The sequence below is a fragment of the Schistocerca nitens genome, chromosome 9 (genome assembly GCF_023898315.1).
Source record: "Schistocerca nitens isolate TAMUIC-IGC-003100 chromosome 9, iqSchNite1.1, whole genome shotgun sequence".
Lineage (NCBI taxonomy): Eukaryota > Metazoa > Arthropoda > Insecta > Orthoptera > Acrididae > Schistocerca > Schistocerca nitens.
In genome coordinates, this window is record NC_064622.1 from 230,508,907 (window position 1) to 230,536,901 (window position 27,995).

Genomic DNA, 27,995 nt, shown 5'->3' on the forward strand with positions numbered 1-27,995 from the left:
CCCAAATCCTGAATCTACAGTATTTGCGAGATTGTTTCCTGTCATTTCGGATTCCTGAGGCGAGCTGTTGCCGACCGATCGATCGATAATGCTTCCCTGTTCTCTAATTGTTTCACTGTCTACACCATTGTTTGCCGCCCACTCCATTTCCCCATGCACAATTACCAAATTACTACTTTGAAAATTAGTTAATTCATTACTCGGTGGCGCTAACACACTGCTTTCATTTTCACCGTCATTTCTCAGTTTACTTTGGAGCCTAGTATTACGTTTTTCACACGCCATTATTGTCACAATATTTCACACAACAACACAGAAAAGCACAATTTGAAGAACAAAAATAAGAGAACACATTAACATAACACTGAAAATAATACCTAGTTAATTGCAAGCGCAGCTGCGAAATACTTGGTGCAAATTTACATGCGTGCCATACCTGTTTTACTGTACAACAATGAAAGACTGCAACTACAAAGGAAATTCTCTCTACAATTACGCGCTAGCAATAAACAAAAGCTACACTAATTACACAAACTACAAGAAAAAATCAGAAGATTCCAGTGAGGTATCCTCGGCTAAGGGTCGACATATGAAACGTCCCCTTTGAACATTTTATACACGACTGTGCTTAAACTGACACACAGTATTTTTTAGCGCAACGCAATCTGACTTTCAAAAAAATCCCTACAAAAGAATGGCCCTGACTAACATTAAACTATACCTTTCACAAATCACTTACCTCACAAAAATCTTCGCTACTCAAGCTACTGCAATACAGCGAGCGCGACTACTGCCAGCTAAATAAAAGATTCAAACTACTGAAGGCACTAACTACTGATAGGCATAGTTAGCAAATGAAAGATTTTGATAGAGAACAACCAATGTATTTACCTCAATAGTCATAATATATATAGCAGTTCATGACAAATTTCAAAACTCTGCCATCTCTCTCCCCACATCCACCACTGCTGGCGGCTCACCTCCAACTGCCCAACGCTACGCGCTGTTCACAGCCAGCTGCCTAACACTACAATGGCGAGTATTACAACAATGCAAAGCAGCCACAGGCTGCACACAGCACAACCAGTGATTTTCATACAGAGGTGGCGTTACCAATAAAAAAACCTAAACAGCCGACTTACAGTATTATCAAGAGAAATGTACCACAATGAATTAAAGTTAAGTATACGAGAAGCTCCGTTCTTTTCTTTATAGCATTCATAAAGTATCCTGTTTCAGACTAAACGCAAGACGGCGTGAGTTGACGCGTGCCCTTTCGGCTACTTCAGTGTGGCGTAGCTAGCTTGTTACGCCACAACATCACCAAAATAAAATCACGTAACTGCCACCAACACAGAACTGCCAACAGTGTAGGATGTAGAAATTTAAATAGGAAGTGTTCCTTTCCACTTGAGCTACTCTATTGCGCTATCTGTTTGTTGAAAACATCGTGCAGTGCAAAAGAAAAGGTGTAACTGTTTGTCTTTCAGAATTCTAGACCCGGCCACATGCATTCTCTCACAGCGCTGTGAGATGCAGGAGTTTGTTTTTGAGTTCTGGAGCTGTTGTGCCTATGTGTCAGATAGTAGCGTAATGCTAAGAATCGCGCGCGGTAGATAAGATGTCGCGAGTTCGAGTACATTCACTGCCATATTTTTCAAAACGCAATTCTGCTGTCTGCTAAAGTTATCAATCTAATGGAACTTGTAACATAATTCCCTTCACTTCTCAAACCAAAATAGTCGTATGTGGAAAAAGGGACAACTTCTGAGACATTTTGTTCATTTCAGGTTTAACAGACAGCCAGGCAGTAGATGCATCTCGAAACTTTTGTATTATGTATGGGTTGAGCGCATCGTGCCAAAATACGTCGGAAAAGTATTTTCTACATTAGCTGTCGGCTGGTAGTGGCATTTTATTCTTCTTCAAGTCTTGTTTGACAGCCTTAACACAGAACAAGTTTTCTACGTGCATGTAATCAATAAACTGCATATGCATTTTCAGACTGTTATAGATAACATCAGAGAATTCGCATATATCGTTGATGATTAATTTCTCTCTCATGTTTACTATTGTTTTAACAAAATTAAAGGAAACCTTACGAAAATTGTGAACTGTATTATAAAAAATGAAATAAAACTACCCACGATAACCTTACGACGAAAGTCTCTTTTCATAAAACTCTCACACAAGCGTGCCTCTATCGTCACGAATTGGTAAAATACTACTCACTTAGATTTTGATTGGGTCTGTGTTTAATTGGTATGCTGTGTCGTACTCAACATGTATGCAAATGTGGCATTTCATAAATCAAGTTATGTATTCCTAGCAACCTAAAATTTGCTTGTCAGCAGCGGAAAGAGGCGTTACCTGTTGTGCAGCATTGTAAGTTTTTCACCATTGCACTATGAGCCGAAAGTATTTTCTTGCGATTTCCTTATCGATGTTTGATCTGGCCGTTTGTAGTTCTTTCACAGAAGGGATAAAAACGCTACACTCAGTGAGACTGGAACTGCGAACCATATCAGACGCTTTTCCGTATGTCAGCACGTTATCACAGAGCTGGCGAAGAGGTATGTGTCTTAGCTTCCTCTTACGAGACCAATAGTGGCTAGAGCTCGTAAACCACTATTTGAAGGACGAGATTAGTTGCGATTTCCACGTGCAACGACTTTACTGGGTTGAAAGCCGTAAATTTACAATCTTTTGTTACACCTCAAGCGATAATAACTCAGGTTACTCAATGGAAATGACAAGAAAAATCAAGTGAACTTTGAGGCTTAATTCCGTGCACACCAGGAAGTAACTCGTCGATCACAGAGTTGCCAAACATACATTGCCTTGTTGCCAAATCTCAGTTACAATACCAGCAGGAAGAAGACGAATCGATGTGATCTTACAGCGAGCTGGGAAGTGACCATAGCTGGTGTCTCCAAGTCGCCGCTGCAACGGCTTGGAATACGTAATGCGTCTGAATCGCATTTCTGTAATTAGGTTTAGGGACTGGATCGTAGTTACTAATAATACTCAGAACTGACTGCAAACTAAGCATCATAAATCAGTAACTCTCATAGACGTTTTTATATTTCTTTCGTAAGTGTACTCAAAACTAAAAAACTCATTCACAGACGGTTTCGTGCCTCGCCGATAGTCGAGCACAACAAACAAATAAAAATAAAATAAGAATGTGTGTGTGTGTGTGTGTGTGTGTGTGTGTGTGTGTGTGTGACAGAGAGAGAGAGAGAGATAAAAATCAAAAAGAATGAGAGAGAGAGAGAGAGAGAGAGAGAGAGTAAAAACTTGTAAAGAAATTGAATCATGGTATGTAAAGAAATCATTCATTAAATGACACGTTCCACATCATTCTGAAATATCGTATTCATGATCTATGAAACAAGAATTAATCTAATGTAATCTAATCTAATCATACCATATTGATGGCTAGCCATGAAGAGTCATGAATTACCGAAGTTTTTGCCAATACCAGTAACCAAATCTAAACTTTGAAAATAAAAGACGACAGTTTTTGTAATAAACCGGGACTTCTGTCAAGACCCTTTCGTCCCTGTTAATTAACCACGAAAGATGTCTGATATACCTCTATTCTGAAGTAACAAAGTGTGCATGCGATTATAGGTGAAGTGCATGAAATGAAGTTCTGTGACAGAGATACGAACCCAACGGTTCTTTCCCTGTCTACAGAATCCTCTTCATGTTAATATCAAACATTAGCAATTACTCGTAGATTACATCAAAACTAAAGTAATTGATGAAGAAGTTATTTGATAACAAAAACGCGCTGCCTTTCTTCATTTACTTGCCCCTAGAAATGGCTATCGAGTACTGCCAAACCAAAAGGCAAGAGATCTTACTGCCTTCCGATATACGTCGCTGTCAGTTCTTCCATATGATTTGGTCGACATGACCTGTTTCAAGTTGTGTATGACAGACAATGTTTTAGAAAATTAATTGTTTTCCTTTGCAATAAACACAAAGACTTTCATTCTAAGCTATCCAAGTACAAAATTTTCGCAATATTAGTTAAAATTTAATATTCGCTTCTATAATGTAGGAAAGTATTTCACAGTTGCAAAACTCTCATCCGACTCATTGACCTTACACTTAGTCGCTGACCATAAATTCCAGCTCAGAGTGACACCAGTTTAAGTAACCTAATGGAGCGAAGACTGGTTGCCAGTGCTCTTTCTCACCGGAAAATACGCAATTCACTCATTGTGCTCCATAAGTACACTGTAACAGTGATTTCTGTGTGTATGCAATGCATACGGATTAGAATTTAGTGGTGCTCTCTCTTCCACTGCTGTATACAATATGCCTGACATAAACGGGCCCCGTATCATTACAGGCCCTGGGCAGTGCAACATCATACTGACAACAGTAATGTGGTTATACTGACAACCTAGCTGTTCGTTTTACCTGATTTTGTAATCATTTAAATAAAACAACATGACCTTCCAGTGGGAGACATTTCGTCCCTCTTTTCCTTCTGTGAAATTTGTCAGTAAGCTTTTTGCCTTCCAACCAGAGAAATGCGGCAGAGTACGACCGGTAAACGATTCACAAACCACGATTTAGTGCCGTTAAGACGATTTCTTTAAACAATGTCATAGGTGAAGGATTTAGTTTCGTCTTAAATCGTCTCAAGCAGCAATGTTCACAGACATCTCAAATAGGAAAAAGCTCATTATCCAGGTACGAAGGTTGTAAAACAAACTTCCCACAGTTTGTGTCAGGTTGATCTTTTCGTATGAAAGCGCTGCGTAGGTATTTTGTCTATGAGGTATCACAAGTAGTGTTCCTGTAGCTGTGGGAACACCAATGGGTACAGTACTGCTAAATATTCATAATGATTATCAACCTAAGTCTGAGTTCACCCGCAAAATGAGGTGACTTTATAATATTGAAGCTAGACTGTGTATCCTTGTCTTCCTTGAGTGGGCGTTGGAAGGCGTTTACACACACGTATACAATACTATGAATACTTCGAACACTATAGTTAACGTTGCTCTCATAAACTACTTTTGTTTTTTAATTCTTCTGGGTCTTCAGCGTGCAATATGTGTTGTAGATACAGTCTTAGAGCAAAAAATTGACCGCCGAGTCGTTCACGTAAGGTGGGCAATACAGTCGTGCTCCTCTCAGAATCCTATGTCCGGCAGTATGCTCGATCTGGCAACATTGTAGACTGCGGCACTTCCCAGAGGAAGTATTGACTTCAGTCTTAGTACTTTTTTCTTGAGTACGACCGTCGTCTTGAGGTAAAGCGCGAGACTAGCTAATACGACGCCTGGTAACTAGAAGCACGCGTCGACTGTTTTTATCGCCCCTTTCCTCTCGGTGCTGAAGCTATGAGTGTAATTCAAGCGAATTTACAATAGATTTCGCTTTCTGTCACACTGGTAATAACAGTTTGGTCCAACAATGTTTTAGCGAAAGATTTCTTTGCCGACCATCTGCCTCTGAACACCGCATGGATCTGAGTTCTCTGGGACCCGTTTACTGCCTACCAGCGGGGGCTGAGGCACTGCATTGTTCAAAATGGTTCAAATGGCTCTGAGCACTATGGGACTCAACTGCTGAGGTCATTAGTCCCCTAGAACTTAGAACTAGTTAAACCTAACTAACCTAAGGACATCACAAACATCCATGCCCGAGGCAGGATTCGAACCTGCGACCGTAGCGGTCTTGCGGTTCCAGACTGCAGCGCCTTTAACCGCACGGCCACTTCGGCCGGCCACTGCATTGTCTCGCCTTCTGCCGACAACGTCTGCTCCACTCCGCACTCTCGACCATGTAAAATGCTTTAATGTTGTTGAGTGGTGACCCATAAAATCTGTCTACGATTTGTGTTTCACTCTTGATAGCAAAGGAGGCACAAAACCGTTTTTATTTGATGATTATTTTATTACACTAGAATGCAATACATCACTGTGACACAGAATTAATTTCATTGTTTCTGATCCAGTGCACTACAATTAAAGCGTCACATTCTGTTCTTTTTCCTTCACGGGAGGTTCCTCAAATAATTTATTATTGTCATTGATTCATATGTCTTAGTCAAGGCACAAGAGTAAATGCAATGTAATGTGTTTGATTTCTTTCTTTTATTCTCTATGGTAAATGGATGCAAAAGATTGTGCCAATACCTATCAGAACCTGCTCTATAGCTACTCAGGCAAATTGCTTGTTTTGAGGTCTATACCTTAATTAAAGGAGAAGGGAACGCTGTTCACAAGTGATATTTAAAATATTCAATTGGATTTAAGGCGACAAAATTGCCCATATTTGAAGCTACCCAGGGAAAAAGTAAGTTGCTAGAGCCGCTGTTAGCAAATGTCTGCAGGGAGTTCCTAATTGCTACTGTGGAAATTTAGCATAGAGGCCCTATAGTAATCAAGAGGTTCATTTCCTTCATACTTATCACCCTGGCATCTGAGTCTTAAGTGAAGAATAATATTGAAATTCGTATCACTGATGGTCGATTCGAATTTCTTCAGAGACGCTGGTATTGCGAAGCAGCTTGGCAGTCAGAAAGCCAAGATGTATGACCATTAACACAACTTATTGAGTCGAGTTACCAAGAGAATTTGATGTGTAAAGGTTTTCTTCCGATTTCGATACAGAATTTTTTCTGGAAATTCGCAGCTCCATAAAATATATCAGAAAAAAAAGCTCGCATACGCCCCTACGACCGTTAGAAGTGACGACTGATTGAGCCATTCTGACCCGAGACACGGGCGGTACCACCGGGCTACGGACACACTGCTGCCTGTAAGCCACTCTCATCATGCTATTTGTCGCTCAGCCTCATAACGCATCGGGAAAGATAATAAAAGTTGTCACTTATGTGAAGAATAGCATTTCTTTCGGCAAAAAATTGAATTTTCTGTCTCAGTGTCTTAGTTTACATGATGAATATATGGCACGAGTCATTCAAATGGAAAGGGAATATCAAGTAAATTTAGCAAGTCAATTCAGTACCATACGCAGAAGTGATTGCACTGTCACAGTGTTGCCAAATGTTTGTGACGGTGTTGCCAATTCTCAGCTGTGCTAGGAACAGCTCTGTAGCGGTATGCAAGGAGAATCCCGTGCTCGTGTCATAGGAGACTATGGAGAGGAGGCATGGGGTTTGGTTGATATGCAGCGTTTTCTGCTACCAGTTGTTTCAAACATTCAGGTGTATAATCTTCCATCACGATTACAGTTTCCTACAAAATATATACGAATAAAACACTTACCATGTTACTTTGTGACAAAAGATTATTTCAGTACACTAAAAAGTCTTTGGAAATCACTTATGCCCGCCTGTCACAAAAGTAAGATAAGCACTTTGCACCTCGAAATCGAGTGCACCTATGTGCAGTCTTGTGACGTTTAAATAAATCGTCTTAACGGCACTAAATCGTGGCTTGTGAATCGTTTACCGGCCGTACTCTGCCGCATTTCACTGGTTGGAAGGCAAAAGGCTTACTGACAAATTTCACAGAAGGAAAAGAGGGACGAAATGTCTCCCACTGGAAGGTCATGTTGTTTTATTTAAATGATTACAAAATCAGGTAAAACGAACAGCTAGGTTGTCAGTATAACCACATTACTGTTGTCAGTATGATGTTGCACTGCCCAGGGCCTGTAATGATACGGGGCCCGTTTATGTCAGGCATATTGTATACAGCAGTGGAAGAGAGAGCACCACTAAATTCTAATCCGTATGCATTGCATACACACAGAAATCACTGTTACAGTGTACTTATGGAGCACAATGAGTGAATTGCGTATTTTCCGGTGAGAAAGAGCACTGGCAACCAGTCTTCGCTCCATTAGGTTACTTAAACTGGTGTCACTCTGAGCTGGAATTTATGGTCAGCGACTAAGTGTAAGGTCAATGAGTCGGATGAGAGTTTTGCAACTGTGAAATACTTTCCTACATTACAGAAGCGAATATTAAATTTGAACTAATAATGCGAAAATTTTGTACTTGGATAGCTTAGAATGAAAATCTTTGTGTTTATTGCAAAGGAAAACAATTAATTTTCTAAAACATTGTCTGTCATACACAACTTGAAACAGGTCATGTCGACCAAATCATATGGAAGAACTGACAGCGACGTATATCGGAAGGCAGTAAGATCTCTTGCCTTTTGGATTGGCAGTACTCGATAGCCATTTCTAGGCGCAAGTAAATGAAGAAAGGCAGCGCGTTTTTGTTATCAAGTAACGTCTTCATCAATTACTTTAGTTTTAATGTAATCTACGAGTAATTGCTGACGTTTGATATTAACATGAAGAGGATTCCGTGGACAGGGAAAGAACCTGTTCTTGGGAAACTACTTCTCTAGTGATCAAAAGGCCTCAAATAATCTTCAAGTACAGTGTTCCAGCAGCGGTATGAAGAAAATGATAGTAATAATGACGGTAATAATCGAATTATCCGGTAACTTCACACTTCCCAGTGGATTTTCTCTAACTAAGAAATTTGCTGAATTAGTGAAAATTTCAAAATGGCTTCACATCGAGCCTATGATGCCTAGAAGAGTCTTTACATCCTGCTGCCATGAGAATAGCATAATCTCCGCTTCAGAAGCTTGCTTCTGCTTAACCATTTAATAGACTCGCGGTTTTTCCACCGTGACTAATTTTGTAAGCTAATCACATCATCCCTTACAGCACACTCCTGGGGCTGGGAAATGTGGCCACAATGGTCTGTCGGAACGAACTATCACAGGTGTAATGCGTGGGTTCAGGTTTTTACTTTTAAGAGGCACAAACAGATTTACTTTACCCCTGGTAACATCAAGAGTAAGACGTTATAATCCAGAATCCTCATTTAACATCACATTCCTTCATTACCAACTGGGCAGAGCCGGTTTACGTTGGGAAATGACATAGCGGAAGTCATGGTAAACAGAAATACAGTCGCCAGTAAAATTACTTACATTAGACAATTTTAATTTATTTGATGAACCGATAGCCATTTAAAGGAACAGTGCTCTTACTTTACTTGTACTTGATTGAACTAGAGACGTTGAAAAATTTGGTGCTGGACTGTGATTCGAATTCGTATCTCCTCTTTCGAGGATCTGAATCTCTCGGAACAGTATAGTTCCATCATTTCCTTCCTTTTCTCAAGACTGCAATCTTCTCTAGGTCTCCGCCAAAGGTAAGTATGTGGATCCGAATCCTGATCCAGTACAAAAATATTCATAATTTCATTTCAAGCCCTATCACGTGCACACCGGCCTGTTAGTGAAAATTAACGTACATTTTTAATGTCTGTTCATGTGTTGCCAACAATCGCAATAGCTGTCGTTATTTCTGGCCAAACACGCACACATCTTACTATTGGTGAGTAAGCAACTGATACTTAAGCTATATTCGTGAATGCACGATAGGAGTGCATTTAGATTGCCGCTTAGGCACAAAAGTTTGTATCCTTATTTTAGATTCAAACACCTAGCAGCTAATAAGAAAAACCATACGAAACATTCGATTTTACTTAGTTACCAATCATATTACGTGTTGGGTTCGTATCTCCGCCACAGAACTTCATATCATGCACTTCATCTTTAAATGCATGCACACTTTGTTACTTCAGAATAGGGGTATATCAGACATCTTTCGTGGTTAGTTAACAGGGACGAAAGGGTCTTGATAGAAGTCCCGGTTTATTACAAAAACTGTCGTCTTTTATTTCCAACTTTAGATTTGGATACTAGTATTAGCAAAAATTTCGGTAATTCATGACTCTTCATGGCTAGTCATCAATATGATATGATTAGATTAGATTACATTAGATTAATTCTTGTTTCATAGATCATGAATACGATATTTCATAATGATGTGGAACGTGTCATTTTAATGAATGATTTCTTTACATACCATGATTCAATCTCTTTACAAGTTTTTACTCTCTCTCTCTCTCTCTCTCTCTCTCTCTCTCTCTCTCTCATTTTTTTTTGATTTTTATCTCTCTCTCTCTCTCTCTGTCACACACACACACACACACATTCTTATTTTATTTTTATTTGTTTGTTGTGCTCGACTATCGGCGAGGCACGAAACCGTCTGTGAATGAGTTTTTTAGTTTTGAGTACACTTACGAAAGAAATATAAAAACGTCTATGAGAGTTACTGACTTATGATGCTTAGTTTGCAGTAAGTTCTGAGTATTATTAGTAACTACGATCCAGTCCCTAAACCGAGTTACAGAAATGCGATTCAGACGCATTACGTATTCCAAGCCGTTGCAGCGGCGACTTGGAGACACCAGCTATGGTCACTTCCCAGCTCGCTGTAAGATCACATCGATTCGTCTTCTTCCTGCTGGTATTGTAACTGAGATTTGGCAACAAGGCAATGTATGTTTGGCAACTCTGTGATCGACGAGTTACTTCCTGGTGTGCACGGAATTAAGCCTCAAAGTTCACTTGATTTTTCTTGTCATTTCCATTGAATAACCTGAGTTATTATCGCTTGAGGTGTAACAAAAGATTGTAAATTTACGGCTTTCAATCCAGTAAAGTCGTTGCACGTGGAAATCGCAACTAATCTCGTCCTTCAAATAGCGGTTTACGAGCTCTAGCCACTATTGGTCTCGTAAGAGGAAGCTAAGACACATACCTCTTCGCCAGCTCTGTGATAACGTGCTGACATACGGAAAAGCGTCTGATATGGTTCGCAGTTCCAGTCTCACTGAGTGTAGCGTTTTTATCCCTTCTGTGAAAGAACTACAAACGGCCAGATCAAACATCGATAAGGAAATCGCAAGAAAATACTTTCGGCTCATAGTGCAATGGTGAAAAACTTACAATGCTGCACAACAGGTAACGCCTCTTTCCGCTGCTGACAAGCAAATTTTAGGTTGCTAGGAATACATAACTTGATTTATGAAATGCCACATTTGCATACATGTTGAGTACGACACAGCATACCAATTAAACACAGACCCAATCAAAATCTAAGTGAGTAGTATTTTACCAATTCGTGACGATAGAGGCACGCTTGTGTGAGAGTTTTATGAAAAGAGACTTTCGTCGTAAGGTTATCGTGGGTAGTTTTATTTCATTTTTTATAATACAGTTCACAATTTTCGTAAGGTTTCCTTTAATTTTGTTAAAACAATAGTAAACATGAGAGAGAAATTAATCATCAACGATATATGCGAATTCTCTGATGTTATTTATAACAGTCTGAAAATGCATATGCAGTTTATTGATTACATGCACGTAGAAAACTTGTTCTGTGTTAAGGCTGTCAAACAAGACTTGAAGAAGAATAAAATGCCACTACCAGCCGACAGCTAATGTAGAAAATACTTTTCCGACGTATTTTGGCACAATGCGCTCAACCCATACATAATCCAAATTTTCGAGATGCATCTACTGCCTGGCTGTCTGTTAAACCTGAAATGAACAAAATGTCTCAGAAGTTGTCCCTTTTTCCACATACGACTATTTTGGTTTGAGAAGTGAAGGGAATTATGTTACAAGTTCCATTAGATTGATAACTTTAGCAGACAGCAGAATTGCGTTTTGAAAAATATGGCAGTGAATGTACTCGAACTCGCGACATCTTATCTAACGCGCGCGATTCTTAGCATTACGCTACTATCTGACACATAGGCACAACAGCTCCAGAACTCAAAAACAAACTCCTGCATCCCACAGCGCTGTGAGAGAATGCATGTGGCCGGGTCTAGAATTCTGAAAGACAAACAGTTACACCTTTTCTTTTGCACTGCACGATGTTTTCAACAAACAGATAGCGCAATAGAGTAGCTCAAGTGGAAAGGAACACTTCCTATTTAAATTTCTACATCCTACACTGTTGGCAGTTCTGTGTTGGTGGCAGTTACGGGATTTTATTTCGGTGATTACAAAATAAAGTTGAATGTATGCACTGGGTAGCCGAGGCAGCTAGTTCATGGTGATTCGGTCAACCAAGTAAATGAATTTACTGAAAATGATGCAAATTGATACAGGGAGCCTGTGTGTCAGAATTATCAGCCAGTGTGGCACAACGGCGTTATGATGGAAAAATGAGCCACTGAGAAGAGGATTTGGTGGTCTGTTGGGCTGATGATAGCTTAATATATCTATGGTCTGGGTTCGATTACAACTTCGGTTAGTGATTTTAGATTGGTAGAGACAGATTCTATTCTCTTCTGGCTACACCAAGTGAAGAAGATATAATGGCATTGTGGTCTGAAATTCACATTAAAAATGATATTCCTTCTCTACCAAGTAGACGTTAGCTTGAGCCACAATAAAGTCTGGAGTGGCGACATGTAGAAACTTTATCACCAGTAACCTTTCTTATCCTAGTTATTTATTTCTAGTGACGAAACAAACCCTATGTAGGATTACAGGACACTTATTCCATCTTTTATCTGAGCTTCTGTATGTCGAAAAAATTGGTTCTGAACTGGGAATGCAACTCAGACCGCCCTTAACGCGGAATTTGTTCCATCGTGACAATACAGCTCGGCTACAATTTGTTGTTTGTTCAAAACTGCAGATTCCTCAACATCTCCACATGTTGAGGGTGAATGGGTTCGAATACTGGCCCGGCACTAAAGATTTCATTATGTATTATCAAGCTCTACCATGAGAACACCTATCTGCTGGTGGATAATAATTTCGATTTTTAATGTATTTTCATTCGTTGTCAACACTAACGATATTTGACGTTTTTGACTCCCAGTTAGACACAGAACCATTTGCGAATTCACTGTAAGATCCAGATGTTATTCCGAGCTGCTGGTGGAGAAATATTCGGTAGCTGACGTCTCTTTGTGTGTAGTCAACAACGATGTGTGTGGAGCTCTATTCCCAGTCAGCACTGAACTCTTCGTCATATTATTTCTAGTTCAAACATGCTCACATGTCGCTGCTGGTGCAACAAACCCGCATTTAACGTTCGTTTTCTCTAGAATATAACAGCGATAGGTGCTGGGTTGGAGTCCTGGGAAGGAAAAAATTAATGTTTCATCTCGTCATTTCAGTAACAACATCTAGCTATTGCCGAGAAAATTCGATATGTCACAGTTGATTGTGCTTCGATATCTATCCGATTAGGTTCTGGGTTCGAATCCCTCTCCAACACAAAGCTTTACCTCACGGCATTTCAAGTAAGTTACTTGTTGAGAAGCAATATTTAACATCTCTCGTAGTTCGTAAACAGGGACAACAGGTGCTGGGTAGGAATTCGCGTCCGTTAAAAGTGTTTGCGTTATGTAATTTAAAGTTGGTATTTGCTAATTGATACTGTCTAAAATCGAGGTATATCACTCTCTGTATGCCTAATCAGGAATGACTGTTAGTTTCCGTCAGTCACGAAATCTTTGCTTAGTCTGCATGACCTGGGTTTGAATCCATATGCAGAACGAGACGATTCGTCGTGTCATTTGAAGTTCATACATCTTCTCAACTAGCTGCTCGTGTATAACTTATATTTTTAATGTCATTTTGTGTTAAATAATAAGTACGGTATGTTACTTTGAAGAGGAAATCATGAATACGACGAACTTACTACGTGCATTACCTATCTGACGTAATAATGAGAGTGGTAACATTTCAGGTATGTCATTTATTGTAATAAATGTGAGCTTACAAGCCTTAAGGACAGTCTTACCTGTGATTAGGTGTTCCCTGATATTTGTAGTATCGTAGTATTACTTTCCACCTTGAGTTATTGCGATACAGAGTAGTGTTTTCTAGTGGTGACTTGTTGTAACCATTTTCAATAGTCAAACGACTGTACCAAGGAGCGATTAGAGGACCTGCTAGACAGCTGCGTTATGTGGGTTGCATGCGAATTAGGCGAAATGCAATTCAGGTCGTTCGGATACTTTTGAGCACGACTGTACATGAAGGGGATGTCAAATAACGGATTTTAAACACCTAGCAAACTAAACAGATTTCAGCACCTCCTTCGAAGTATCATTTGCACCTACAAGAACAATAATACCTATTACTGCCAAGATGCGACGTAACTATGCAGCAATACGATCAGAGACCATACATGCAGCAGAATACCTTGCAAGGAAAAAAAAAGGTCGGTATTAGAAATAGGAGAAAGATATAACTAAGTAGGCTTCCGTGGCTTGTATCAACATGATGAAAATTATTGTGTGTGTTGTCTGTGTGTATAAAGTACTTTAAAATTTAAACTATAAAACCGACGTTTCCATGGACGCAGTGAACAACATTAATACTGCAGGAGTATACTAGCTACGTTGTGCGTGCGGAACTGCCTACATGGGTCAGACAGGGAGGCCAGTCAGCACACGGGTAACAGAACATGAACCCTATGTGCGATTAGCACAGCGCAATAAATCGGCGACAGAAGAACAGTAACGTGGCTACACACTGCCCATTATATTCCAGGAAGCCCTTGTACTGGCGAGAGAGTCGTGGACGTGCCAAAACGAAATGCGAGAGGCGATAGAAATTATTAGGCGACTTTAATAGAGGGGATAGCTAGAAATTCCGGCGTCCTAGCCACCGGCTATCCCAGACCTAAAGGCCGGTAGCGGTCGCGGTGAAGACAACATAAGCAAACAGCTGTGGACCAACTGTCAGTGTATTTCCGCGCACACCAGGAAGAAAACATGCCCACCAGAAAAGATCCAAGAGCTGATTTGAAGACAGACGCCAATCATCGACAAGCGGACAGTCCACGAATAGCCTCCTTGCTAACCTCTCCCAGTCGTCATGACTAAATGTTATTTTATAGGGCCAATAAAGTTCCAGTAATATGACGTATTGACACAGATTGCTTGCAATAAATAGGGACACCTTTTCCCCTGCAAAATCAGTCTCGCCCTGAGGAAGGCCCTTGTAAAAAATGCGGCCGAAACGTACGTTTCATAATTTGTATTTTAAAGTGTTTTATACCATGACGCGATACAACAGCTAGAAGAATTTTAATCAAGAGGAAGATAGATAGTGAGAAAAGTCCTACGTCCAATGAAAGAAAATCATGAATTCAGAAGACGACATGAACTCTACTCCTACGTAGAAAATTTTAAGAATGGCATTCGTAGGAGGCGGATTCTTTTCTATGGCCACATTGCTCGAATGAATCCTGTAAGGTTCAGCAATAGAACCGTAGACTGCTTTTTAAAAAGAAAGCCAAGGAAGCGCAGCGACGTAGAAAAACGACCTGCGAGAAGTGAGGGATAGTACAGAACTATATCCATAGAAATATCCTACTCAAGAAGAAACTCCTAGAGCATTTTGGTTTGTAAGAAAAGGCAACAGTGAGAACTTACAAAACGTGGAATGAAGCAGTCAGGAACAACATGAAAATCAGGTATAATACTCGACATTGTTAACGGGATATGAAAAAGGTGTTGCATTTTGTTCTCTGACGCTCAATTATTTAATGACAAACTTGATTAATGTCTCCCATAGGTTAATAAAATACACAGAAATATAAAATAAAAGTTAAATGAGTAATGCAATAACATGGATTCTATTCTAATATCTGTAATTGATGTAGACGACAAAGAACTATGTTGAATAATGTTTATTCTAGAAAGGACACCTCAAACAAACGAGAAGTGGTCCTGTGATATTCATATAAAATACAGACAAGAAATACCCTTATCAAATTCATTAAAGTTATGTTGAGAGCGTTACGAGAATGGTAGCAAAATCCCCAAACTAAATGACCATCAAAGATACGGAAAAATTAAGTTCGTTTCGTAGTAATAACACACGGAAATATTCACCAGCTCAAAACAGTTCAGATTTCAACATGATGATTTACAAATAACACAATTCATACAAAGAATAGCAGCTCACACTCTGTCTATTCTCAGTTCCGTAAATTAAGTGGAAATAGCGTCATACTCTGGAGCACATTCAGACCTCTTAAGGAATTAGAGTTCCTTAAAGAGTTAAACTACTGTAGGGGCTGTTCACTGGCCAGAATCAATCAACTGAATGATCGAGTCATGCACAGTACCAGCACTCGACACAAAGTGCCCAGGATCGCTTCCTTGAGCTCTTCACTCAAAAAGTCCCAGTCTGTACATAATTCCCGTAGTGTTCTGCTACTGTCTACTTTTCCATTGGCTGAAGACCGTCCCCGCCACAAATACATCATTCTTACATTCTACACTCATCATTTGACTCAACTTGTCCACTTTCCACGCTAAACGAACATACTACAACAACATTTAAATAAAAGAGTGTTGTAAACATTCAGTCCCAGTCAGATAATTCACAATAAAAATAAACAAATGTTTGTCGGTCCCGAGTTAGAATCTCGGTCCGGCACAAAGTTTTAATCTGCCAGGAAATTTCATATCAGCGCACACTCCGCTGCAGAGTGAAAATCTCATTCTGGAGATGTTTGTCCGTAAATAAACAAGCCAATATTATTGCGCAAATGTGTTCACGAAAAATGACAACAGATTGTTGTTAAATACCGTTTAACCAATTATTTAGGTCGCAAGTTCGAATCCTGCCTCGGGCATGGATGTGTGTGATATCCTTAGGTTAGTTAGGTTTAAGTAGTTCTAAGTTCTAGGGGACTGATGACCTCAGATGTTAAGTCTCATAGTGCTCAGAGCCATTTAGTTAACTGATCATTAAATAAAAATACGAACATAACAAAATATGAGGTACTGGTGCTGTGTTCAGATACGGTGTAAATGTGAAGAAAACGATGTTCTGCTAAAAATTTGCATAATAAGAAAGGTATAAAAGACGGAATAAATTAAGAAACAAAATATAAACAGATAAGTGGTTTTCCGTTGTGATAGCTATGTGTAGAGCTATCATCTGAGATATAGTTTGTTGAAATTGCGTAAGGCATTTAAAAGTTGTTAATTCAGAGGGTCATTCTGAAAATGTTTATTCGCTGTGATGATATTAACTTCTGTAGTTTTAAAAATATTGAAATGTTGTTGTGTCGTTGGGTGCACCTCATTTTTCTGAGAACGCAGATGTATTCAGATTTGCTTGAATACTTGACTGTGAATTACGGACAACTTAAACTGACGGGACACACAGAAAATCTTATGGGGGAAGACTAACCAAAGACTGCGTTTTATCGGCAGGACACTTAGAAAATGTAACAGATCTACTAAGGAGACTGCCTACACTACGCTTGTCCGTCCTCTTTTAGAATACTGCTGCGCGGTGTGGGATCCTTGCCAGATAGGACTGACGGAGTACATCGAAAACGTTCAAAGAAGCGCAGCACGTTCTGTTTTATCGCGAAATATGAGAGTGTCGCTGAAATGATACAGGATTTGGGCTGGGCATCATTAAAAGAAAGGGGTTTTTCGTTGCGACGGAATCTTCTCACGAAATTCTAATCACCAACTTTCTCCTCCCAATGTGACAATATTTTGTTGACACCGACCTACATAGGGAGAAACGATAACCACGCTAAAATAAGGGAAATCAGAGCTCGTATGGAAAGATATAGATGTTCGTTCTTTCCGCGTGCTATACGACGTTGGAATAATAGAGAATTGTGAAGCTGGTTCGATGAACCCTCTGCCAGACACTTAAATGTGATTTGCAGTGTATCCATGTAGATGTAGAATTATTATAGATTCTTGAAGAGCTGTAAGAAGCCATTTTTCAGCTTGCCTGACATTCTGCCATTTCTTGGAGCATTTTCTGTCCTCTTAAGTAATAGACGCGTCATTCAAATTCCTCGTACAACGATTTTGCCATTTCTGTCCACGTGCTCCTTGTCTCTGCACTTGAGCTCGCCTGTGGTGGTCGCATACGTCGTCGTCCCGCCGACTCGTACACAGCCAAGCAAGCAAATTCAGATCCTCCAGGTATCAGCCCTAAGTGGACGAATAACTCACCTTCATACTCCTAACATGGTCAAACATGGTCAAGCATTGTCAAAGTCCCATCTACCTGACAAGGATAAATGCAAGGGAAAGTGACGTATGTGTTATTTGACTCACAGAGATTCCCGACCACGTCGTCATCGAGTGTAATCTACTCACAAATAAAAATAGAGACAGAGTATAGCTAGGTTTAGTGGATTGTGTGACGTACTTAACAGATGATCTAAAAAGGTGTCACAACGTGAAGTGGAATTGTATTTGTAAAGACAAGGCCCAACCGTTGGAAGATACCAGGCACCAAAGCCAGCACAAGTGAGATGACACCAAAATGCATCTGGAATAGGAAGTAGAGCATGTGTGGTATCTGCAGACGCTCCAGAAGAAAGTGATTACTATATCGAAAGAAGGTTTCTAGGGCATCTGGGGACCAGCAGTATGGGTTGTGGAGAACCAGGGCATGAGAATATGCTGCGGGCTGATACCTAGACTCAGATGATAGTTTCCATTTAGAAATAAATTTAATTCGAGATTTTTGAAAGATAATCAATTTTTATTACTAGAAATTATTTTGTTATGTAATTAATGTAATTTTGCTCCTCTTTTTCTCATTTGTATTACTGTAGTAGCAGTTGTACGGTTTACTCTTTCTTGTAGATTACAAACCATAGATGCGATAGTCAATAAATAAATAAGTAAATTGGGAAGGCGGGGTCACGTTTACGCACGGGGCGCATTTACGCAGTGCAATTTTCTCGGGAACCGTTCTTGCCAGAGCGCTACCAACAATGAAAGATTACTATTGCCATTTACTGATGACTCTCACAAACTTCACGACACAAGATGTTCTTAGCAGGAAGAACATAGTTGTGCTTCTGTGTAAGGTGAGTACATTTTGTTACTCAAATATCGAAGCTCTTAGGGAGCATACCTTTTAAAATGGAGAATAGGTTAATATATGTTCGTTTATAGGAGATTACTCTACTTCACGAGGCACGTTTGTAAAATTTGAGAGCCGATAGGTTACTGCTAGTTTCGAAACGAATTCAATCGCAATGGGGAAATTAGAAGCATTGCTGAATTCGAACCCAAGACTATTCATGTACCTAAGAGAGCTCTTGACCGATAATTAATTATCTCAGGGTCCAACCTTATATTCCTGTTTTTCTGTTCTACTTCGCCAAGTTGAGAAAAGTGCATATACACTGTAGAGCCAAAGAAACAGGTACAGCCGCGCGGGATTAGCCGAGCGGTTTGAGGCGCTGCAGTCATGGACTGTGCGGCTGGTACCGGCGGAGGTTCGAGTCCTCCCTCGGGCATGGGTGTGTGTGTTTGTCCTTAGGATAATTTAGGTTAAGTAGTGTGTAAGCTTAGGGACTGATGACCTTAGAAGTTAAGTCCCATACGATTTCTCACACATTTGAACGTTTTGAAACAGGTACACCTGCCTAACATCGTGTAGGGCCCACGCGAGCACGCGGAAATGCCGCAACACGGCGTGGCATGGACTCGAGTAATGTCTGAAGTAGTGCTGGAAGGAACTGACACAATGAATTCTGCAGGGCTGTCCACAAATCCGTAGAGCCTCCACTAGCTTGAACAGTCCCATGCTGACATTCAGGGTCCATAGGTTCATCAGGTACTCTCCATATCCGTACATGTTCATCCGCTCGATACAATTTGAAACGAAACTCGCCCGACCAGGCAACATGTTTCCAGTCATTAACAGTCCAACGTCGGTGTTGACAGGCCCAGGCAAGGAGTAAAGCTTTGCGTCGAGCAGTCATCAAGGGCACACGAGTGGGCCTTCGGGTCGGAACGCCCATATCGATGACGTTTCGTTGAATGGTTCGCACGCTGACACTTGTTGATGCCCCAGCATTAAAATATGCAGCAATTTTCGGTGGGGTTGCACTTCTGTCACGTCGAACGATTCTCTTCACTCGTCGTTGGTCCCGTTCTTGCAGGATCTTTTTCGGCCGCAGCGATGTAGGAGATTTGATGTTTTATCGGATTCCTGATATTCTTGGTACACTCGTGAAATGGTCCTACGGGATAATCCCCACTTCATAGCAGCCTCGATGCTGTGTCCCATCGCTCGTGCGTCGACTATAACACTACGTTCAAACTCACCTGAATCTTGATAACCTGCCACTGTAGTAGCAGTAACTGGTCTAACAACTGCGCCAGACACTTGTCTTATATAGGTGTTGCCGACCGCAGCGCCGTATTCTGCCTGTTTGCACATATCTGTATTTGAATAGGCATGCCTATACCAGTTTCTTTGGCGCTTCAGTGTACTATATCAGTGAGAATAACTGGTACGGGAGAATTTTGCGAAGAGCGTCGCTGTTGCACGACTCGGTTTTGAAACGTGACAGTGTCTGATCTCCAAATTGGACGCCCCAAGGACGCAATCGGCTGCCCGTAGCATCTCTGAATGGCATTGCCTGCAGCAGATAAAAACGTCGGCCGTTTTCGGTTAACTGCCGAGAGGACAATGGACAATACGGCCGTTTGGGCGCATCTGTCCGCCACGGTCTCGCCCTCTTCTTGTCCGTCCGGCGGCCAAAGAGTATACCGGTCGCTGGAACTGCAATGCATTCCTCTGCCTGGACGCTGTGCAGAGTGGTTGGCCACTGGTGCAGCCTTTCTTTTGCCTCTTTAGCAAAATAAGTTAATAGCCTAACGATCCTGCAAGCAATGATTTCTCCTCCGCAGAGTTCATCATGTTTCAGAAAATAACGGTGTCCGAGAACAACACACCTCCCGACCCAGACAGACAGCTTTTTCTCTGTTGTGAAGATTGCTCAAAATGAAGCTGATAGTAGAATACACTGAGGTGACAAAAGTAATGGGATAAAGATATGCACATTTACAGATGACGCTGGTATCGGGTACGCAGTGTATACAAGGGCACCGCATGAGCGGAGCTATCATTTGTGCTCAGGTGATTCATGTGAAAAGGTTTCCGACATGATTATGGCCACACGACGGAAATTAACAGACTTTCAACGCGGAATGGGAGTTGAAGCTAGACGCATGGAACATTCCATTTCACAAATCGTTATGGAATTCAGTATTCCGATACCGCACAGAGTCATGAAGGTGCCAAGTACAGAATGGTCCATTGATAGTGAGCGGGCCAAATATCTCACGAAATAAGCATCAAACGAAAAAACTACAAAGAACGAAACTCGTCTAGCTTGAAGAGGGAAACCAGATGGCGCTATGGTTGGCCCGTTATATGGCGCTTCCATAGCTTGTTGAGACCATGACCTTGATCTCCTGCATTACGCCAGGCAAAAGGAGGTGTGGTCCTTCTGGACGAGCCCGTGTTCGTCAGATACCATAAACGGAGCGTGTACGAGACTAAGGTTCTGGGTGCGTACTTCTCAAATCAAGGAGCCGCTGTTACATCAGTGGTACGAGCTTCCTTCGGTCTCGCCGTAGTTCGGCAAGTATGAAGAGTCTGAGAACTGTGGCGCTACGCTCGCTTTCTGATCGTCGACGCGTTCCCTCTTATGAAGCATGGAAGAGTGTAAGACTAATCGTGATTTATTTTTAGTACGGAAGATGAGCACACGACCTTGTTGGTGTAAAGTATCACTGACAACGTGAAATAACCGAATGTCGGTATCAGATGCCCATTACTGGAAGTTTTATTTTGTGACTCTGTGGAGGGTGTAAGACGAATATTAATTGATGCAAAGGAAAGAACTGCAGATGTGTTCCATTAGAAGAGAAGTGATACCTAACGAAAAACATACAAATTTCGTCCAGTGCAAACAAAATGGTTGTATTCTTGTTTATTTCACCTCCACCACATTAGTTAATTGCAAAAATTAGCACAATGAACGTACCATCTGTACTTTATCTTGCAAAATGTGGTGAAAAAATGGTTCAAATGGTTCTGAGCACTATGGGACTTAATTTCTGAGGTCATCAGTCCCCTAGAACTTAGAACTACTTAAACCTAACTAACCTAAGGACATCACACACATCCATGCCTGAGGCAGGATTCGAACCTGCGACCGTAGCGGTCAGGCGGTTCTAGACTGAAGCGCCCAGAACCGCACTGCCACTCCGGCCGGCAAAATGTGGTGAAACTGACAGCCATCAACCTCAGTGCAAGCATGACATTGACGAACAAGATTCTGATCCATCCTGATAAATATCCCTAACGTTTTTGGAATCACATTACAGTAAGCTACAATTCTGGCAGCTAATGCCATCCCCGTATCCACCGGAGTCTCATACACAAGTGACTGTAGATACCCCCACAGGAAATAATCAAGGTGATTCAGGTCAGGTGACCTCGCATGCCATGGAATAGAACTTCCAATCCAGCGACCGGTACTGCTCCATCGTTTTGTGCTGTACTTCTCAGAATAGCACTGAATTATGATTGGTTACGTCTTTGATTCATAGCAGCTTCTATCATGGCACAATGGAAATACTATACAACAGAGCCGCCTTATGGACAGGTAAAGTAAACAGAACGCACATCATGACTTCCTGGCAATCAGGTTCTCCTCCTTGTTTCCTTGCAGGAAATAAAGACCGTACATGTAAGCAGCACAGTACTTGTAAACCTGTACGCATGTTAGTTGTGAATAAGCTGGAAAATAGTAACGCTAGACAAAGCGGAAGACAAGTTTACTTCAATGTCTCCTTAAGCTGGCTTCTCCGAGCCCAGGTTCCCTATCTCAGATTGTTCAATGGAGCATTATCTATGTCCCGTTAAATTTTTGCACGCTCTTACAGATACAGAATATATAGTTGCTGAACAGTTCAAAGAAAACTTTAGTCTCATTTCAAATAGGTACCCCACTCATACAATTATAGTCGGTGGTGACTTTAATCTACCCTCGATATGCTGGAAAAATTATACGTTTAAAGCCGGCAGCAGGCATAAAACGTCGTCCGAAATTGTACTGAATGCTTTCTCAGAAAATTATTTTGAACAATTAGTTTCTGAGCCCACTCGAATCGTAAATGGTTGCGAAAGCATACTTGACCTCTTAGCAACGGATAATCCTGGACAAATAGTGAGTATCTTGACGAATACAGGGATTAGTGACCACAAGGCAGTAGCTGCTAGGCTGAAAACCGTAACTCATACAACCATAAAAAGAAACGCAAAGTATATCTATTTAAAAAACCTAATAAAAATGCTCGTAGCGCCTTTTTAAGAGACAGTCTCCATTCCTTCCGATCTAATCATGTACGCGTAGAAAAATTGTAGAATGATTTCAGAGAGACAGTATTGACTGCAATTGAGAGATATATACCACATGAATTAATAAGTGATTGTACTGATCCCCCATGGTACACAAAACGGGTCAGATCGCTGTTGCAGAAGCAGCGAAAAAAGCATGCCAAATTTAAAAGAACGCAAAATCCCCAAGATTGGCAAAGTTTTGCACAAGTTCGAAATAAAGTGCATACTTCAATGCGAGATGCTTTCAATAATTTCCGAAACGAAACTCTGCCTCGAAATCTGGCAGAAAACCCAAAGAGATTCTGGTCATACATAAAGCACACCAGTGGCAAGATCCAATCAACACCATCACTGAGCGATAACAACGGTAAAGTCACTCATGACAGTGGCACTAAAGCAGAGTTATTAAAAATGGTTTTTCGAAGCTCCTTCGCCAGAGCAGACGAAGTGAATATTACTAAATTCCAATCAAGAACAGCTGCCAAGATGAGAAACATAGAAACAGATATCATCGGAGTAACGAAGCAGCTTAAATCACTTAATAAAAGCAAGGCTTCCAGTCCCGATTGTATACCAGTTAGGTTCCTCTCAGAGTATGCTGATACAATAGCTCCATATTTAGCATTTATATACAATCACTCGCTCACAGAAAGATCCGTACCTAAAGACTGGAAAATTGCCACACCAACACCCAAAAAATTAAGTAGGAGTAATCCGTTGAATTACAAAAATCAAATGGCTCTGAGCACTATGGGACTTAACTTCTGAGGTCATCAGTCCCCTAGAACTTAGAGCTACTTAAACCTAACTAACCTAAGGACATCACACACATCCATGCCCGAGGCAGGATTCGAACCTGCGACCGTAGCGGTCGCGCGGTTCCAGACTGTAGCGCCTAGAACCGCTCGGCCACTCCGGCCGGCTCCATGTTCAACAATGTGCACTGATCTGTGAGCTCAGAAACACCTATGCCTTTAACAACACTGTACTCTGTAGTCAGATCTGCCACAGATCTGCCATCACCGGCCACTGAATTACAGGCCCATATCACTTACGTCGATTTGCAGTAGGGTTTTGGAACATGTACTGTATTCCAACATTGTGAAGTACCTCGAAGAAAACGATTTATTGACACGTAGTCAGCAAAGATTCAGAAAATATCGTTCTTGCGAAACACAACTACCTCTTTATACTCACGAAGTAATGAGTGCTATCGACAGGGGATGTCAAATTGATTCCATATTTTTACATTTTCAGAAGGCTTTCGACACCGTTTCTCACAAGCGTCTTCTAACCAAACTGCGTGCCTACAGAGTATCGCCTCAGTTGTGCGACTGGATTCGTGATTTCCTGTCAGAAAGGTCACAGTTCGTAGTAACAGACGGAAAGCCATCGAGTAAAACAGAAATAGTATCCAGCGTTCCCAAGGAAGTGTTACAGGCCTTCTACTGTTCCTGATCTATATTAACGACATAGGAGACAATCTCAGTAGCCGTCTTAGACTGTTTGCCGATGATGCTGTCATTTACCTTCTTGTAAAGTCATCAGATGACCAAAACGAATTGTAAAATGATTCAAAAAAGATATCCGTATGGTGCAAAAAGTGGCAATTGACCCTGAATAAAGAAAAGTGTGAAGTTATTCACATGGATACTAAAAGAAGTCCGCTTAATTTCGATTACGCGATAAGTCACACAAATCTGAAGGCTGTAAATTCAACTAAATACTCAGAGATTATAATTTCAAATACCCTAAATTGGAATTACCACGTAGATAATGCTGTGGGTAGAGCCAACCAAAGACTGCGATTCATTGGCATAACACTTAGAAGGTGCAACAGGTCTACTAAAGACTGCTTACACCACGCTTATCCGCCCTATTCTGGAGTATTGCTGTGCGGTGTGGGATCCGCATCAGGTGGGACTGACGGATGACCGAAAAAGTACAAAGAAGGGCAGCTCGTTTTGTATTAGACATTCTCCGAATAAATACTAAATACTAAAATAATTTTACAACAGCCTTCGAAAACGTTTTACCTATGTAAATGTATGCTAAACAGAACAATATTCACTGCTAACCGACGAGTCGCTTTTTTGGTACGTAACTTGCTCCTGTCATTTAGCCAGATTGGGCGTTTCGTGACATTTCAACTTGCACTTGAGAATGGCTATAAAGCCGTATTCGTGATTGTGTGGAATAAATGAATAGTAACGTATAGTTTAATAGTGGAATTTTTTTTTTGTTTCAAAATAGTTTCACATGTAGTACTAATGCTGCGAGTCCGCGGCTACACTTGCGAACTCGTGTACTGGCTCTCCTTTCTGAGCAGGTCCAGTCCACTTGCACACGTCAACAGGCTCAGGTGACGAGTGGGTAGCGGAAGAGAGACACGAGTCGTCTACTGGCACTCGGAGACGGCGAGTTCGGCGATGACGTCACAGGATTCGCTGGTAAGTCTAAAGTCTAAGTATATGGAGCTCATCTCTGATCTCTAATGCTCACACTTCACGCCACACTGTTGTCCAGAGTCCATTTGGTCACCACTTGTCCCGCTGTCACTGCACTACAGCGATCTGTTGGCAGGAGCTTTAGGAGAGCTATACGCGAAGCTTTCATCGAATTCGAAAATAGATTGTATACATTCCTTTTCCAAAAAAAACTGGAAACACAGTTTTGAAAAGTCTTTTTATTTTACGAGAATCCCTCTACGCCATTTTTCTTACTTTTTTTTTTTTGTTTTGTTTTCTCATGTGTTGTCTTCAACTGCCCTAAGTACAAAACCACGTCAATTATTTTACCACATTACAGATTTGCAATATTGGTGGTAAGTTCCTTTGATACCAAACTGCTGAGGTCGTCGGTCCCTAGGATTAAACACTACTGCAACTAACTTAAACTATCTTACGCTAAGGACAACACACACACACCCATGCCCGAGAGAGGTCTCGAACCTCCTACGGGGAGAGCCGTGTGAACCGTGTCAAGGCGCCTAAGACCGCGCGGCTATCCCGCAAGGCAGATTTCCAGTACTATATGCTGGTTATATTGAAGCGTCGCTGTTAGCTTCGCTTCATACTATTTAACTCGTATTTCATGCTGTCACTCTCAATCATTTGTCATTTAGTCTTGTACTCGCGTTTGTTCCCATTCAGTGGTACACAAAAAATGGCTCTGAGCACTATGGGACTCAACTGCTGTGGTCATCAGTCCCCTAGAACTTAGAACTACTTAAACCGAACTAGCCTAAGGACATCACACACAGCCATGCCCGAGGCAGGATTCGAACCTGCGACCGTAGCAGTCGCACGGTTCCGGACTGCGCGCCTAGAACCGCGAGTCAGTGTTACACAAAGTATCAATTTTTCCAGAAAGCACCTTATCCTATGCACTTTACCTGCACTGTGTTTCCAAATTTCCTTTTCTCTTTATCTTCTCTATGAGTGTGTTCGTTGAATTTGGTTTTTATATGATAGCAGCACAGCATCTGGTTGTCTGCTCTGGTTGCAACAGTGTATCCATCGTAGATTTATCACAGTGAAGGTAAACAGATTTCTACCCTTTCGGTTGTCATTCGACAGTAGTTAAGTTGGTAGCGGATGAGGCCCTGCTGGTCTCTTCCAGCTACCTGGGGAAAGTTCGTTGAAGGGAGTGCGTGCTCTCAGCACTCAGGATTGGATCTTTGGTGAGAGATGATGGTACTCTTAAGAGTGACCTGGCACTAGTGAGTTTGTTGATGTGTGATGGTGTGTAGATATTCTAACTGCTGCACACGTTTGATCTACTAGTTAATTTTCAAGTTTGGTAGTCGAATTCTTATATTTTTCAGAGTGTGGTCATGAGTATATTTTTCTGTATGTTGTAAGTTTCTCCGGTTCTTGCTTTGTGTAAGCAGGAAAGTTCGTTACTCTAGCACAGGTTTAAAATTCAGTTTGTCTGCTCCTTTAACTGGGATGTATGTGTGAACTTTTCTCGAGAGTATGTGTTTCATTTGTTCTACTTTTCATTTCGTTTCTGTTTTAAGATTGTGTGTCTTTCATCCCACGTGGTGGTCATATCATCGTGTGTAATTTTAGTACCATCTAGAACACATTTTATTCTAATTCCGCAAGATTTTTTGTTGCTATTTGCACCTACACACCTTACATTTGTGTTCTTGAAATTTTGACAGGTCTTAGTACTTTTGCTTTGTTCATCAATATAAAAGGCATTTGCGGGTGTTTCACGCCAGTGTAGTTTAGTTTCATGTGCAAGGTGATGAAAATAAATTTCTTTATAGGAGAGTGTTCCATAGTATTCGTTGTCACAATAATTCAATCATACAATAGGGATGAACCTCTGAGCCTTTGACTTATTGCGACGGGAAAAATTATTTTTATCTCTGTTCCTGTATCTGTGAATCTAGTATGTTTGTGTGAGCTTTTCCCATGCGCGCCTAAGATATCCTTTTCAGTTCTTACATTAAATTTTCCCAGCTTTAGCTAAACTGGGTGGTGACCCAGCAAAATTTTGTGGTATTCGAAACGTACAATAGAATGCAGAGTTTCACACTGACTAACTTCCCCCGGTATCTATTTGCAAATCACTTTCCAAATAACCATTCACCCACTAATAACCACTTAATATGTTGTTTTAGTATCAGGCCTACATTCAAATTTTCTCTATGAACTTACTCTGTTCGTTGTCGAAGTTTGCCTGCACTTGAGACAAACAGTACAATATCTTCCATAAACCAGGTGTGGTTTAGAGACGATTCATTAAGTCGATGCAGTTTAAATTTACCAGTGGCGGTATAAACTATACCACCAACTTACTCTACAGTACTTTACATTTCATGTGCTGTAAGCCTGATATTTTAGCATCTTATCTCTTTACATTTGCAAGGCTTCCATTTTCTACCCCTCTGTTTTCAAATGGTTCAAATGGCTC